The following is a 17,557-nucleotide window of genomic DNA, read 5'->3' as shown; positions in this document are numbered from 1 at the left end:
ATATAAAATATGGTGTAAAATAAAAAAAATCCGAAGTTCAATTTTTCACGAAGTAACTTAGTATCGAGTGTATTGCAAGTCCAAGTCCATGTCCAACGCAATTGCCAATTCCTCTATTAAAAAAAAAGAAGAAAACACACTAAAAATCAATACCTAATGCCCTTTATAAAACACTATAAAGTAAAACACTATAAAAGATTATAATGTCTGTATAAAACACTATAAAAGACTACGACGAAAGTAGAACGGATATAATAATAATTAAATTAAGCTCCATTACCTCAGTTACTAACTCGCATATAGACTTTACAGTCACCTTCTGGTACAATAGAGTCTTTTATATCTATTCCTTTGCTTTCTCGCCATGGCTATCAAGTTTGGTTACAAGTAACTATACACATAACTCGACATTTGATAAATATGGAAAAGATAAAAGCAGGTTGTACGTGTATGCATCAAGGAAGTAACAAATGTTGATTCAGCATCTATTCCGTATGCTGACAACATAATGAAATGTATCATGAGCGAATCCTTTAAGCGTTATTGACTGTGAGTAGCGGATCTTTAGTTGAACATCTTGGGCTACCAACACAGACTGCAGCCCCTATCAAAATATTTTGGTTGCACGTACCCATCGATAGGACTGAACTGAACTGTATTCGGTTAAACGTAGATTGCAATTTGTCGTTAAGTTGCACTTTAATTTGTTAGCATTGAGGTTTTTTTTTTTAAACAGCTTGATGTGTTTAATGGATAGAAAAATCAATAAATATTCTATGAATATCTATGTTTACAAAAATGTAAATACTCCTTATCTCTTTCCATTTAAACATGTTAAATCTTATAAGAAAAACATATCTCAAACGTAGAATATACCACAACAACCTTCTTCACAGTTTCCTTTTCGATCCCTGCATATAAAACACCATACGTTCCCATTAAGTTGCTGCATCTCCAGACGGCCTTGACGCCATTTGTAAATGGAAACCATATGGAACTTTCGCCCAAAAAAAATGTTAATATACATTAATATATAACATGTTTATATAATTTATAATATTATTTTTTATAATAAAAAAAATTATATTAAATTTAATTGATTAAAAAAAATTTAAAAAAAAATTATATATATCCTCAAACTAAGCAAAGCCAACTCCAATGTTTAATGGAATTTATTATTAGTATAGGTTAATAAAAAACCATTATATTTTATATAAAAATTATTTAATTGTAAAAACAATTTCAATAAATTATATAACTACTTGAATCTTTACATAATTGTAAATGCTTTAATTTAAAAAAAAACAATATCAACCTGCTTAAAAAAATAAATACATTTCCAGCTTTTGTTACCTAATGTAAACTAAATTCAGTCCTTGTCCATGGTGGCCGACTGCTGCCAAATGTTCTCGTCAGTCTAAGGACAATCTCTGGCATCTCAATGCTCTCCCTGTGAATAAAACGTCGCAGGCTGTATATAGGAAACAAATAAATTCAGTGTTTTGACTAATCTTAATTTTTTAGTCCCCGAAAAGTACGGTATAACGTGAGATTATGTAGATTCCCTGGGGTATAAGTTTATTTTAAAAATAGTGGAAATTTTGGTAAGATTTTGATCAAATTTGGTAGAAAATTTTGAAAATTTGGGTTACAGTCGTTAAACTCTAACATTTTGGGTGTTTCAAGGGTTTTTTATGATGCTGAATTCATTCCCAATCAAAAATACTATTTAAATAGTCCAAAATCAAATTAAAAAAAAAAACCGATAGGATTGCACCCAAAAATAGTCATACAGGTAAATTTGTGGCCTTTATAGACAACCACTCTTTAGAAGGAAAAAATGAAATAAAATTATTATAATGTCCACGAGGCTAAAAATAGCCTATGGGACAGATTATTTTTCATTTGGTTGATGTATTCAGCCCTTTTCATGTGAAGCCTCACAATAAATGCTCCAGCTTCTCGACAAACTCATGGCTAAATAGATTATTCTAAGAGCTAGCTAGCAGAATATCAACATAACTTTCCATGTTGTCTTTGAAGTCCTCACATTCTAAAATGAAATGTTTTTTTGTTTCCTTTTCCAGCTCCCTATTTCACAATGGAGTTGATCAGAATTAATCCTTAACTGAGCAAAAAGAATTTTAGCTCTCCAAGAAATATTGGCCTCTATGTATGGTTTCTGTTGATAATTATGACTGGGATTAAACTGATGGGACCAACCCTATTATACCCCGTCAATTATTAAACATGTGATTTGTGATAATATCCGGCGGTTGATTTGCGTTATTGTGTGATTAATTGTTTGGTAACATCTCTTAATTATGAGGGGGACACCTGTCCCAACCTCGGGCTCTGCTCTCCCACCTTTACACCACACTCCCGAAAAACCCTAATCCCTCATTTGGTCATTGTGCCCGACATTTCTATATTTTGACAAGAGGGTTTGCTGCTCTGGTTTCGTTTTGTAGTTGGTGAAGGTTTGATGGCTCTTTGTCTGCACACCTTTTTCACGAATCCCACCCTTGTAGCCAAGGGTTTTGGTTATGTGTTAGCTCTGGTTGCAGTCCTCTGCTCGTCGGTTCTCTCAGGGGTTTTAAAGCTCAACTCCTCTCGTAAGTTCCAACTCTGTAAACCCTTACCCCTATCTTTCCGCTTAAGTTTCGGAATGTAGCTTCTGTTTGCTAATGGTTGGCTCTTGGTGGTTGCAGGTGGACATTGAGCCGTCCTGGTTGCTGGTCTTGGGTCCTGTTACCCACACATTGGAATGGGTAGGGTCATTCCATGTTGCTTTGTTTGTTTTCTTGTCTTGGCATTCTTGCTGCTTGTTGATTTGACCACTGATATGCTTCAATACAAATTTAAAACTTTGCAAGTACTCCACCCATTTCGTGTGTTTGTGATTCAGCTTATGTTGTTGCATAACATACTGTAATGCAGAATTATCAGAAAACAAGACAAACTCATTACCCAATAGATAATGTTCCCAATGCTTCAAGGCTTGGACGATGGCATAAAACTCCTTGTCATAAGACGTATACCTTTTCCTGCTTTCATTTAATTTTTCGCTGAAATAGGCTACCGGTTTGTCTTCCTGGTTGAGTATGGCTCCAATGGCTATACCACTGGCATCACAACAAACTTGCAAAAGTTTGTTAAAATCAGGAAACCTTAGAATTGGCCTTTTAGTGATCTTCTTCTTCAATATCTGGAAGCTCTTCTCTGTAGCTTCAGTCAATGGAAAGGTTGACTTGCCTTTTTTATGGTATCCAACATGGGTGCATAGATTCCTTCTTTATAAACATGCGATAAAAACTTATCAACCCATGAAAACTTCGAACTTTGAACATACTCCTAGGGGATGGCCAGCTAAGTATAGCTGCAACTTTTTCTGGGTCCATCTTCAGCTCATTTTCTGCAATCACAAAACTCAAATAGACTAACTCCTTCTGAAAGAAAGAACATATTTTCAAATTTATCAACAACTTGTTTTGCTGCAACTTCTCCATAACATATCTAGCGTGTTGAAAATATTCCTCCTTGGTCTCGCTGAAAATTAGTATATCGTCAAGATACACAATTACAAATTTCCCAATGAACTCCTTCAACATCTCGTTCATCTGGCGCATGAAAGTACTAGGGGCATTGCTCAACCCAAATGGCATCACCAGCCATTCATACAACCCTTCATTGGTTTTGAAAGTTGTTTTCCATTCGTCCCCTTCTCTTATTCTAATATAATGGTATCTGCCCTTCAGATCTATCTTCGAAAAATATACTGCTCCACTCAAGCAATCCATCATGTCATCCATTCGTGGAATGGAAACTTGTATCTGATAGTAATTTTATTTATTGCTCTTGAATCTGTACACATCCGCCACTCGCCTCCTTTCTTGGGAGCTAAAACTATTGGAACTGCACAGGGACATAAACTTTCCCGTATTAAGCCTTTGTCCAACAATTCCTATGCCTGCTTCCTGATCTCTTCGTTGTCCTTAGGACTCATTCGGTAAGTAGCCTTTTTTCGTAAACTAGATCCAAGGATGAGATCTATGTGATGATTGATACTTTTCTTTGGTGGTAATTTATCCAGTAAATCGTCCACCACAATGTCACTAAATTCCTGCAGCAAATCCTAGATTTCTTCAGGTAAGTCAGAAATTTCAGTGTGCAACATCACTGCTCTTGGTCTCATTACAACAACATACTTTACCTCGTCATCTTCAATCTGTTTTAGAAATTCTTTTCCACCCACCACCAGCACTTTTGTCCCACTAGTTTTCGTTGTTTCTACTTCCTTAATGGGCACTAGTGTATGCTTAATCCCATCCTTGACAAACTTATAGTAGTTTGTCTTTCCATCGTGAACCACCTTTCAGTCATACTGTCATGGTCTACCTAGTGGAATATGACACACATCCATAGGCATAATATCACAAGTTACCTTGTCCCTATATTTGCCAATATGGAACTCAACCTCACACTATTCATCAACTAACAGTTGATGCCCTTTCTGTAACCAATACACCTTATAGGGAGTGGGGTGCTTCAACCTTTTCAAACCCAACTTCTCCACCATCTCTGTTGCAACCAGATTATCAGTGCTTCCACTGTTTATAATAAGCTTGCAGTATTTTCCATGTGACTTGCACATAGTCCGAAATAATGCCTTTCTTTGGGTTTGTTCAGCTGTCTCCTTTGCCAGTTTCAGCAGTACCTTATTCAAGACTAAGGCCTCTCCTGTGCCCATTGCATTCTCTACCTATTCGGTTGGTGCCTCCCCTTCCTCTGTTTGAGCAACATATGCTCCTCTTTGTCCAGCCTGTTCACCTTCAGGGCACTCAAGGGACCTGTGCCCCCACTTGTGACACTTGTAACACTAGTAGGCAGCCCCTCTGCCTCTTCCATTACCCCTTCCTCTCTGGTATGGTATTCCTCCCCTACTTCTACCTTCCTTTTCTGCTGTCCCTGAAGTCTTTGAATTGTTGCCTTCTTCACTGTTGTTGGTAGTCCTTCCTCTGCCAAAGGATTGTCCTTTCCCTCTACCAGTTCCACGTCCTCTTCTGGAATTTTGTCTCCTAGTAATCTTCTCTTTTGCCTTCAAGGCACTCCAGTAGGCTTCATTTATAGTTTTTGGGGAAAGAATACTTATCTCGTCCAATATCTCCAGCCTTAGGCCATTTACAAACCTTGCTATTTTTTTTGGGGTGTCTTCAATGTAACCAGCTCTCAGATTCACCCGATAAAATTCTTCGGTATATTCTTTCACCATCATTCCTCTCTACTTCAAATTTTTTACCTACTGATACAGAGCAATCTAGTAATCTTTGGGCAAAAACTTACCCTCCATCTTGGCAACCATTCTGGTCCACTTTTTAATAGGTAACTTATTTGATCTTCTCCTCTCTGCTTGGACACTGTTCCACCACAAGGCTGCGTGTCCTTTTAACTTGGTGGCAGCGAATTTAACTTTCCAATCTTTGCTAATCTCCTCACATTCAAAGTATTTTTCTAACTCACTAATCCAGTCCAGTAACACTTTTGTGGACAAACTACCATCAAAGTTTGAAATCTCAGGCTTTGGCTTACTACTAGCCAACAAAACTAACTTTAAAAACATGATTTCAAGTCCTTCCTCATCTGATCCATCTGTCATAGCTGAAGCTTCTTCCTCACTATCCTCTCCTCCGTCCAGATCCCTTCTCCTTCCTGCTTCTACTACCGCCAAATGGGAATTCGGGATCCTAATCTCCTCTCTCAATCCTTCATTTGCTACTCTTCCAATAGCTCTTCCACGACCTCGTCTTCCAACTTCCATTTATAAAAAAAATTAATCCTTCTCTGATACCAAAATGATGGGACCAACCTTATTATACCACGCCAATTATTAAACGTGTGATTTGTGATAATATCTTGTGGTTGATTTGCGTTATTGTGTGATTAATTGTTTGGTACCAGCTCTTAGTTGTGGGGGGACACCTGTCCCGACCTCGGGCTTTTCTCTGCTGCCTTTACACCACACTCCCATAAAATCCTAATCCGTCATTTGGTCACCGTGCCTGACATTTCTTTGTTTTTCTGAGAGGGTTTGCTGCTCTGGTTTCGTTTTGCAGTTGGTGAGGGTTCGATGGCTCTCTGTCTGCACACCTTGGTCATGAGTTCCACTTTTGTAGCCGAGGGTTCTATTTATGTGTTGGCTCTGGTTGCAGTCCTCTGTTCATTGGTTCTCTCAGGGGTTTTGAATCTCGGCTCCTCTAGTAAGTTCCAACTCCGTAAACCCTTACCCCTGTCTTTCTGTTTCAGTTTCGGAATATAACATCTCTTTGCTGATGGTTGGCTCTTGGTGGTTGCAGGTGGACGTTGAGCCATCCTAGTTGCTGGTCTTGGGTCTTGTTGCCCACATGTTGGAATGGGTAGGGTCATTCCATGTTGCTTTGTTTGTTTTCTTATCTCGGCACTCTTGCCACCTGTTAGATGTCTCTGGTCTGTGGTCGAGGGCTTCAGCCTCTCTGTTACTGGCTTTATGTCTGAATGCCTTCGGGCCTTAAAGAATTTTGTAGCTTATGTATGAACGTTGTTTAAGTTATTAGTTGGGGTTTCGAACCACGGTATCGCCATTTGGTCTTTACAGTTTACAATATCGTCCTTAACTTGGATTGTAAATATTTTTGATACTTTTGTGTATATGTTTATGCAAAAATTTTGAAAGGAAAAAGAAAATAAATTTATATATTCTGATACCTATAGATGTATGTGGCATCTTTGTTGTGACTGTGTTCGTTGGTTCGATGAAACCCTCCGTTGATGTGTGACTGTAGTCTTTACCAGGTTCTTTGTATACTCAAGAACTGTAGATGTTGGTTGTAACTGTATTTGATTCCTCTGCTGGTTATTTCACCCTCGTATCTATGGTTGATTCTTCCACGAGGCCCTCTGTTGTTTCACTGAATTTAACTTTCAGGCTTAAAGGAGTTTAACCATTTCAACGAAGCCTCGAGGAGTCCAATTTAATAAGATTGATCTCGAATGCTTATGGTTTCCTACTTGGGCGGTGCGTAAAAAGATGGATCTCCGAGTATTTTTACCACACATTTTGTGTTTTTCATTTAAACTCATGCATGCATATATTACTCAATAATCATACCTATAAGTTTTTAAGCAAGATGTATAATGGTGGTAAAAATACACTACTATTTTATTAAGTAAAGACAAATTTATTATATTTATATAATGATATTAATCACTACCTCTTACCATTTCACTTCAATTAATATAATTTCACTAGTCAATAATTGCTACACAGAGCATTACAACTATATTCTAAATAATTATTTAAACTTAATTCTAACATTACATCCCAACATCTTGTACTTTATTTTCAAAACTATTTGAATAATAGAAATTAAACATTAAATTGTATATCAATAATTGCTTCTAAAAACTGAACTTAAATAATAATAATAATTTAAGATTATAAATGATCTATTAAAGATACACTATTATTTTATTAGGTAGAGACAAACTTATTATATTTATATAATGGTATTAATTACTACTTCTTTTCATTTCACTTCCACTAATATAATTTCACTAGTCAAAAATTACTACAGAGAACATTCCAATTATATTCTAAATAATTATTTTGAATGTAATTCTCACATTACATTGCAACGTCTTGTATTTTGTTTCCAAAACTATTTGGATAATAGAAATTAAACATTAAATTGGGTATCAACGATTGCTTATAAAAAATAAACTTAAATCATAATAAATAATTTAAAATTATAAATGATCTATTTACTCATTAATTTACCATACCTATTTATGATTCTAGTGAGTTAAAAATATAATTATTAAAAGATAGTTAAGATACTCATTTATAATTTTCTTAGAAAAATAATTATTTGAAAATAAAATAAATATTTAATATTAAAAAATAATTAAATAAATTTTTAATTTTTACTTTGAACCCATTAACTTTTACAAATTTTGGCTCAACCTAACACATGCATTATTGAGTTCAAAAGTTTCTCATGATAAAAATGAATGAAAGATTGATTTAAAACACATTTATATTCATTAGCAACAAATTAAACAATTATACTAATTATATCCCTCAGCAAGGCATTGGATATTGCAATGAGTTTTTGGCGAAACCCATATTAATTTGGGCTTGACCAAAAAAATTTGCAAAAAAAAGGCTATACTATAACATTAGACATTGGAATATATGATTTTTTAAAAATAATTTAATTTATTTACGTTCAATTGATTGGCTATCAAATTGAACATGTTATAAATTGAACATGTTATTGTCCCTTGCCTCTATTAATGTGCCCATTACCTTTATTAATTAACTAAAAGTACGTAGATCACATAAGGTGTAGGATGGACATTTATAATAAAATTTATTTTGGGAAGGTGATAAAAAGTTTGCTAATGAGTAAAATCATTTTATATTCATGTTTATAAAAATGGCTAATGATTAATATAATCTAATAAAAAATATGTTATTTAAAATTATATATATATTTTAAAATGTTTATTTAAAATCACATATGTAATTTAAAAATATTTATTAATGGTATATGAGAGATACATTTTTTTTTTACATTATATTTTTAAAGGGTAGGGGTCACTTAGGTTTTTGTGTGAATTTAACCACATATGAGAGATTTTATAGTATTAATGAATGAATGATATTCAAAATAATAAGATGTTTGTAATATGAATAAATATAAAATTTCTCATATTCACAAACCAAGGTATACTAGAAATCTATGATAGGATCTCTATACCCGGGGCTAATAATAAGATTTTCATAAGACCATATCCATAAACTGTAAAAAGTTAAATGTAAACTATTAATAATAATTTCTATGTTGCAACACAAATAATGTTAATTTACAAAATTTAATAATGCATTTAATTACAATTTAAAATTAAACAAGTTATAACATTTTAAAATTTAAAATTTTTGTATTTTTATTGTTTTCTACCTTAATTTAGCTATATTTAAATTAAGCCGGAGAGACTAGCTACTATGTAGCCCTTGTTATAATGTATACTACTTATATTACTATAAGCTATATTGAACCTAGGGCATAAAAATATGACATTAGGTTAAGTACGTTGAATACATGTAACCTAGAGCATAAAAAAATCATCATTGAACACATATGGTACAAAAATTATCCTTGAAGAATGTAGGGCTATGAGGCAATGTTGTAACATACCCATCATTTTTTTTCTGGATTAACTAATTTAACTTTTTTATTATATTTATCTCTTACTAAGTTCATGTTGATAAATATTTTCTTAAAGATCACTTCATGAAGTAACTTATGTGTTATCATTTTCGAGCTCTTCTTCCTGCAATTACTTACCAGTCCTTTGCTTGTTTTACTATCGTGTAGGGTACTACAAAACATAGAGAAGGAATTGACAAATAAGTACTTTGTGTGTTTTACTATCGTGTAGGGTGCTACCAAACATATAGAAAACATTGATAAGTGTGGCATCGAGAAGAAAGCAAAGTGAAAAATGGCATTGAAAAGAAAACAAAGTGATCAGTGAACATGACTCAAATCAATTTCTTTTGCAAATTCCAGTGCACCCCGTCATATTTGTTTCACCAAGCTTTACTTTAATGGAAATCTGCCGAATTGGGTCGTGTGTCATATTTGTTTCACCAAGCTTTTACTGTAATGGAAATCTGTCGAATTGGGTCATGCGGGATGCCTCAAACCGGTGATGGGTACTGACAGCTGCGCGGATTGACATCTTTGACCATATATTATTATGATTACAAAATAAGAATATTTCATTGAGTAATTTAAACTTTATGTAATGTGATTTAATATTTTATCACAGGAAAAATTAATAGACAGTCAATGCTAAATCTAATACATATATCTCTGCCTATGGCAAGGTAAATAACATATTAAAATCCCGTTCTTCAACGACTTTCCAGCCTCTGATTTCAATTGACGTTAATCTATCTTTCTTAATAATCATATTAAAATACAATTTTTAATTTGATTGTCACGTATTAAAATTAATAATTTTCAATCATTAAAAAATATGATGCAATCCTATAGCCTTCCTATATTTAAAGAAGGGAAAGGATATCGATTGTTAATGTAATCGTAAAGCTTACTTCTTAAATAATAATAATTTATGTTTAATGTTATAATTAAACTAGATTTTAAATTGGTATATAGTATTTTCGTACATGGAATAATGGATCTGTTTCCACACAATAATTCGGTTATTAAAATATAAAGATGTGTATATTTTCTATTTTTTATCTATTTGAACTTTTTAACTTCCCATATATTGTTTTAACTAATAATAATAATGATAATTACGCCATAAAGTGTTCTCTCTGGGAAGATATCTCTCGGTTGTCACTCTACATTGCTTTGCACTATCAGAGCTATTTAGACGATTGAAATTTCTTCCACCATTAGATTCCACTGCTTTAACTATTCACTGGATCTTGATTTGTGCAACCGTTCAACTTGTTGATTTTTATTATAACCCATGAACATATCATATGTACTTCATCCCTTCCATCTCTCGGCCCGACCCTTCTCAGTGATGGGTTTATAAATATTGAATAATAATTGTAATTTGGTGTGACTCTTTAGGACGAGATGTGTGTGACTCAAGATGCAATTAAAGGCTAATGACAACTATGTACTAGTATGCTTTCAAAGCTTCTGGATTGCAAAGGGAAGAAGATTACCCATACACAGTAATTGAGGGGTCTTCTAGGTTTGACAGGACCAAATTTGCAGATATGGTTGTTGAGATATTAATCCCACTATCAGTGGGTTGTTAGTTAGGTGTCATCACATTTGATTTTGTTGTCTACGAGGTGACATAGACACTTCAGTTTTACTTGAGTTCTACTCCATAGATGTTGATTTTTACTTCAATAATTTATTATTGATGTTTATAGTGTAATCTATTTAGCCATTTTGAATATTGAGAAGAGAAATCTCTGCTCAATTTTTTAGTTTTATTCTTTGTCATAGTATCGGAGCTTAGCCGGTGTCAGCAGAAGATTCCATGGAACAATTTTTCGAAGCACACCTTTATTTTGGCAGAGGCGGAGGATATAGAGGTGGAAACAAATGAGCAGATGCCAAAGCAGAGTCAGATCGGAACATCATCATGTATAACAACAGTGCAAACCTCCATAAAACCAAACTTTGAGAAGAATACCATGGAGCACATCTAATTTCCAATGTTAATATTGCAAGAAATTTGGGCATTATGAACATCAATGCAAAAAGAAACATTCAGATCAACAAAGATGCAATGTCCATCTCTCCAACAATGAAGGCGAATCCTCTGAAACAATTTGTCTTTCATTCCATCTTTCTGAAGACACTCACAACAAGGGTCTTTGGTTGTTGGATAGTGGCTGTAGCAATCATATGATAGGTAACAAAAATCAGCTTTCTTATCTTGATGCTTCCATAACATCAGAAATTACTCTTGGATATTGTTCTTCCATTAAAGCTGGAGGAAAAGGTATTGTTGTTATTGTTACTAAACAAAATCAACAGAAATACATTCCTTATGTTTATTATGTTCCAAATATGAAGCATAACGTCATTAGTGTAGGACAACTAATGGAAAATGGTTATGATGTAATATTTCAAGGGAACACATGTTATATCTATGACAAACCTCCCAATAAAAGACTGATCAAAAAGGTTAGAAAAATCAAGAATAGGATGTTTCCTTTGACTATTAGAAGTCGAAATATCTCACAGTCTTTTATCCACAATGTGTCAAGAATAGATGAGTCTGAGCTATGAAATTCTAGATATGGGCACATACCATTCAATTGTCTAAGTCAGCTTCAAAAACAATCAATCATCATTGGTCTCCCTAGTATTAATGAAAAATATTGTAATTGTGAAAATTGTGTTATGTCCAAGCATAAAAGAGACAACCTTCCCACTTATTCCTCTAGAGAAGAAGAGCCCTTAAAGCTTCTCCATATAGATATATGTGGCCCAATGCAGACAAAGTATATTGGTTCTAGTCTTTATTTTCTAAAATTCATTGATGATTATAACAGGAAGGGATGGGTGTATTTTCTCAAAAATAAATCGGATACATTCTCAGGATTCAAAGAATTCAAAGCAGAAGTAGAAAAGCAGAGTGGAAAGCCTTAAGAAATACTACGATCCCACAAAGGAGGAGAGTAAACCTCCAATGAATTCAATGACTTTTTTTCAACAACAAGGAATCATAATGTAGAACACAAAAGCTATATTCCACAATAGAATGGAGTAGCAGAAAGAAAAATCAGTCAATCATGAACATGGCTAGACGTATGCTTCGTGAGAAGAAGTTGTCAAACAATTATTGGGCTGAAGAATTTTCAACAACAATGTATGTTCTCAACAGATCTCCAACAACCACTCTCCAAGATACAATACCTCAAGAAACATGGGATGGTAAAAAGGTAAATGTATATCACTCTAGAATTCTTTCATCAGTAGAATTTTCACATGTTCCTGACAAGCTAAGAAGGAAGATTGATGATAGGAGTGAAAGATGTATTTTAGTAGGCTATAGTCAATAGTTAAAGGCCTACAGAATTTATAATCCAATTACAAACAAGTTTGTTTTGTTTTTTTCTAAGTAGTATTGATCTATTGATATGATACAAAAAAATATACAGAGAGACCTGAAGTCAGAGATGTTAAAAATAAATCATCATCACAAAATGAAACTGCTTGAAATGGACTGCCCCAACAGAGGGGAAACCAGTCCAAGAAGTTTTAAAGGTTGCCCTTGTTATGGGGGAAACCAACCAATGCACCAGAAAAACTATTTCAAAGTAGAACTTGGTTATCCAAAATGAACAAAAAGGAGTGCAATTCTAGAACCAGAAAAGAGGGACCGAACCAAGAAACAGTGAGACATGTCCACCTAGTGGAGATTCAACCAGAGGATCCTAGACACATGGCATAGAAACAGAACATACCTAGACCACAAACCACGAAACAGTGAGACATATCCACCTGGAGGCCAGACACCTTTGCATAAGAAAAGAAACCACAAAACAGTGAGACGTATCCACCTTGGAGATGGGGACCTTCACATGAGGCCATGTGTTAGACCAGTGGTTCCTCTGGAGCTGGCTCCTCCTCAATCAGGCAGGCAAACTGATACCAATCGTAATTCGCTTTAGATGCGCCTCGACCCTGAGTAGGTGGAGCTTTCAAAGTGCCTTCGGCATCCATCTATCACTTACCAGATTTGTTCTGCCTATTTCCTGAAGCTTTCATGCCTTTGCGCTTGTCCTCCTCACCAGAAGTCTCACCAGCATTTGCTTTTCCATGTAGAACCATGCTGCTTTCACCTTGATGCTTGTTGTTGATCCCATAATTACCAGGAATTTCCTTGCTTTGCTTGTTCCTGAGAAATGACAGAGGAGCTTGCATCACAGACTCTTACTCAAAGGAAATTGTGATGGTTGCAGTGATTGTAGGCCTATTTAAGGCACCACATAATCGAAATTGGGTACTGTAAGGGGTAGAAAATGGAGGAAGTGGGAGATCCACAGTGTGGATCGCATTTTCCCTCCTACCTCTACCACTTCTGGTATTCAGTAGTGATGAGTTGGGTAAATGAGCGGGTTGGGCATTTCAGTAGTTGAGTCCGAGGAATCAGAGGCAGAGCTGGTTGAAGCTTGCGAGTGGATAAAACCTCCACACGTTCCTCCACGTCTACTACACATGCGGTGCTTGAGGTGAGCCATGGCATAGATGTAAGCTAGATTGACAGTGGAGGAATTGGAAGAAAGGCGACGTTAAGAGTGAGAAGGGGTGGGCGAGCCACAATCAAGGAGGAAATGATGGGAAAGCGAGTAATGGAAACCATTACCAAAGTCTTGACAAGGGAGAATCAGGCAGCAACTGCCTCTTGCAGTTCTAATACACAGTTCAGCCGCTTGCAGAGAAAAAACACCATGGAGAAGAGGAGGATTGACAGAATTATTTGGAAGGGCCATGATATTGAAGGAGGTGAGCTCGTCATAGCTTTCAGAGTCCATAAATGTTGCCTGCAAGGTGTTGTTAGTTCCTCTACAGTGGGCTCTCAGGACGAAGCAAGTAGCCAAATGGCTTCCCAACCCACCGACGATCCATTTTATCATTTAAATGCTACTGTTGACACCCGCATCCGAGTTACAAACAAGTTTGTTTTAAGCAGAGATGTAATTTTTCTTGAAAATAAATCTTGGTCTGATCATGTTGATGAAGCTTCAAGTCAGTCTTTCTATCCACCATAACCACCAACATTATAGTTTTAAGAATATCCATATCATTTTAAAAATGGTACATCTTCAAGTAGTGAATCCACTAGTGATTCAACATCTTCAAAAGGCAATCAGAAAACAAGAAGCGTCGGAGAAATATATGAGCAGGAGCATGAGTTTGACCAGTAGAATATGTTTGCTTTTATTTCATCTCAACCAACTCATTTTGAAGAAGCAGTTAAATAAAAGCATTGGGTAGATGCAACGAACCAATAATTTGTTAGCATAGAGAAGAATCGAACTTAGGAATTCGTTGATCTCCCAAGAGACAAAACCAAAATTGGTGTAAAATGGGTATATAAGACCAATCTGAATGAAAAAAGGAGATATTGAGAAACATAATCCAAGGTTGGTTACCAAAGGATTCTCACAACTGTTTGGTGTCGACTATGGTGAAACTTTTGCTCTAGCAACAAGGTTAGACACTCTTAGAGCCATTTTGTCCACAACAACTCAACACAAATGGAAAGTCTATCAGCTTGATGTAAAATCTACCTTCCTAAATGGGATATTGTAGGAAGAAGTTTATGTAGAGCAGCCTCCAGGTTTTGAAGTTCCAGGACGAGAGCATAACATATATAGATTGAATAAATCCATGTATGGTTTGAAACAAGCTCCAAGAGCTTGGTATAGTCGCATTGACACATATCTAATCAAGACTGGTTTTTGCAGACTCAATCATGAGCCAGCTTTTTATACCAAAATTCATGAAGTTAAAATTATTATTGTATGCCTTTATGTAGATGACCTTATTTATACAGGAAATGTGATGTTAGAAGCTTTCAAAGCATAAATGAAAATAGAGTTTGATATGACAGATCTAGGAGTCATGAAATACTTCTTAGGCTTTGAAATTCACCAATCTGCTAATGGAATTTTTGTTGGTAAATTAAAATATGCTATTGATATCATCCAAAATTTTAGAATGACCAATTACAAACTTTTAGATACACCAATTTCTCAAGGCACAAAAATGAGAAAAGAAGATGTAGCACCACCAGTTGATTCCACACTGTATAAAAGTCTAATTGGTAGTTTGTTATATCTCACTTCAGCTAGAACTAATATTATGTTTGTAGCAAGTTTTGTCTCGAGGTTTATGAAGTCACTTGAGATTTCTCATTGGAAGGTTGCAAAAAGGATCTTAAGGTATATTGCAGGGACAATAGACTATGGTTTGTTTTGTACACATTCTTAAAATTGTTCATTTTCATGTTATATAGACAATGATTATGTAGGGAGTTTAGATGAGCGCAAAATCACCTCAGGGTATGGTTTTCATCTTGGAACCAATATGATTTCATGGGAATCCAAGAAACAATCAATCGTTTCAATATCTTCTACAGAGGAAGAATATGTAGTAGAAAATTTAGTAACTTGTCAAGTTGTGTGATTGAGAAGATTATTGAAAGATATTTCAAATATTCAAAAGGATCTAACTCCAATCTACTGTGATAAAAGTTCAAAATTTTCTTTATCAAAAAATCATGTTTTCCACAAAAAGAGCAAGCACATTGACATTTGTTTTCATTTCATATGTGAGCTTGTCAATGATGGCAACATAGTACTTTTTTTTGTGGTTCCAAAGATCAACTAGCAGATATTTTCACAAATACATTGGGCAAGAATTTATTTGAATTTCAAAGAGAAAAATTAGGCATTGTAAGTGTCACTACATGTAACATTTGAATATTAGGAGGGGATGTTGAGACATTAATCTCACTGTCAGTTAGCTGTCATCACATTTGATTCTGTTGTCTGCTAGGTGTCATAGATAATTCATTTTTACTTGAGTTCTACTCCATAGGTTTCGAGTTTTACTTCAGTCATTTATTATTGATGTTTACCATGTAATCTATTTAGCCATTTTGAATATTGGGAAGAACAATCTCTGCTCCATTTTTCGGTTTCATTCTTTTTCAATGGTTGCCATCTTTAATACAATGTCAATCGATGAATGCCAAATTGAAACCAATCTCGTGAAGAATGGGTGTTTAGCTAGTAAGATCATATAATATTTTGACATATTATATCGTTAATTATTGTGACCCTCTAATATCTTATGTAGTCGGAGTCTCTTGCCCTTACATTTCCATTAAACAACATTTGAATTCCAACATATTGCTTGTGGGATATGGTGCAGTGGGGTATGCCCCTGGAAGGTTCATGTAAAAACCATTATGGATCATCATGAATTCATGTGGCCCAGTTTGGGGTGAATATGGTTACTACAAATTGTGCAAAGGACACAACATTTGTGGAAAAAAGATCATGGTTTCCACTGTTGCAACAACCATTATTCCCATTGATGACCACTAACAATCTCATTTCTGGTTGAATTGTGTAGATAACTGTTTTGGGGTAGATTACAGGAGGCAAAAGGAGAAATTAATAGAAATGAACGTCGTGTGGGAGATTTACTGCAACAATGGGGAGAACAGTCTCCATAGGTGGACTTGTTCGAGGTTTATTATTACTTATATGGGTTTTCTTTTATGCTAAATCTGTTCTTGCAGGTACAGGGTTCGAATCCCTTCATGGAGGTGGTTACCCTTCTACAACCAATTGGAGATTACAAAACATGAGTGTGAGTCGGAGATGGAGGAGGGAAAAAAGAGATGGAATGATGAGGCCTGAATTTTCCTACATGAGGATTTCCCTGAGGATGCTAACTCCAACCACCAATATTCCCACGCATCATTATACTGTTAAATATGCAACTACATGAAAAGGAAAATGAACAGCATAGTATTGGAGTGAAGGGAAAGAATCATGGCCACGAATGCTTCCAGTGGTTTCAATAATGGCGAAGGTGTTGGGATCTGGAGCTTTGGAAGGGTATGGTCATTCTTATCTCACTGTGTTAGATGCCATGAAAATGGAGGAGCATGAAGGGTAAAACAATCTTTTGAAAAAATATTCTATTGCACTTATGAATGCATATAACCACGAGGGATTCGCATATGCACCATGGAGAGTGAAGACGTTGTTTATGGAATCTATGGTTTATCAATAGGCGGTGCCTTCCTAAGCTCCTAGATTTCGATCTGCCAATGAGGCATATCAATAATTTGCAAGAGATCTACAAAACATTGTAAGTTGCTACTAATTTTTTCAATGATTTGATCAATAGCACTTTAGGCTATAAGGGGACCCTCTCTAGGTGCTCCTACTGTACTTGTTAACCGTGCAATCTTAATCCCATAA

This window comes from Pinus tabuliformis, chromosome 6 (genome assembly GCF_031772625.1).
Source record: "Pinus tabuliformis cultivar Carrire ecotype Pingquan chromosome 6, CPIR1, whole genome shotgun sequence".
NCBI classification, from domain to species: Eukaryota; Viridiplantae; Streptophyta; class Pinopsida; order Pinales; family Pinaceae; genus Pinus; species Pinus tabuliformis.
The sequence above is the reverse complement of the archived record's forward strand: the minus strand, read 5'-3'. Positions refer to the sequence as shown.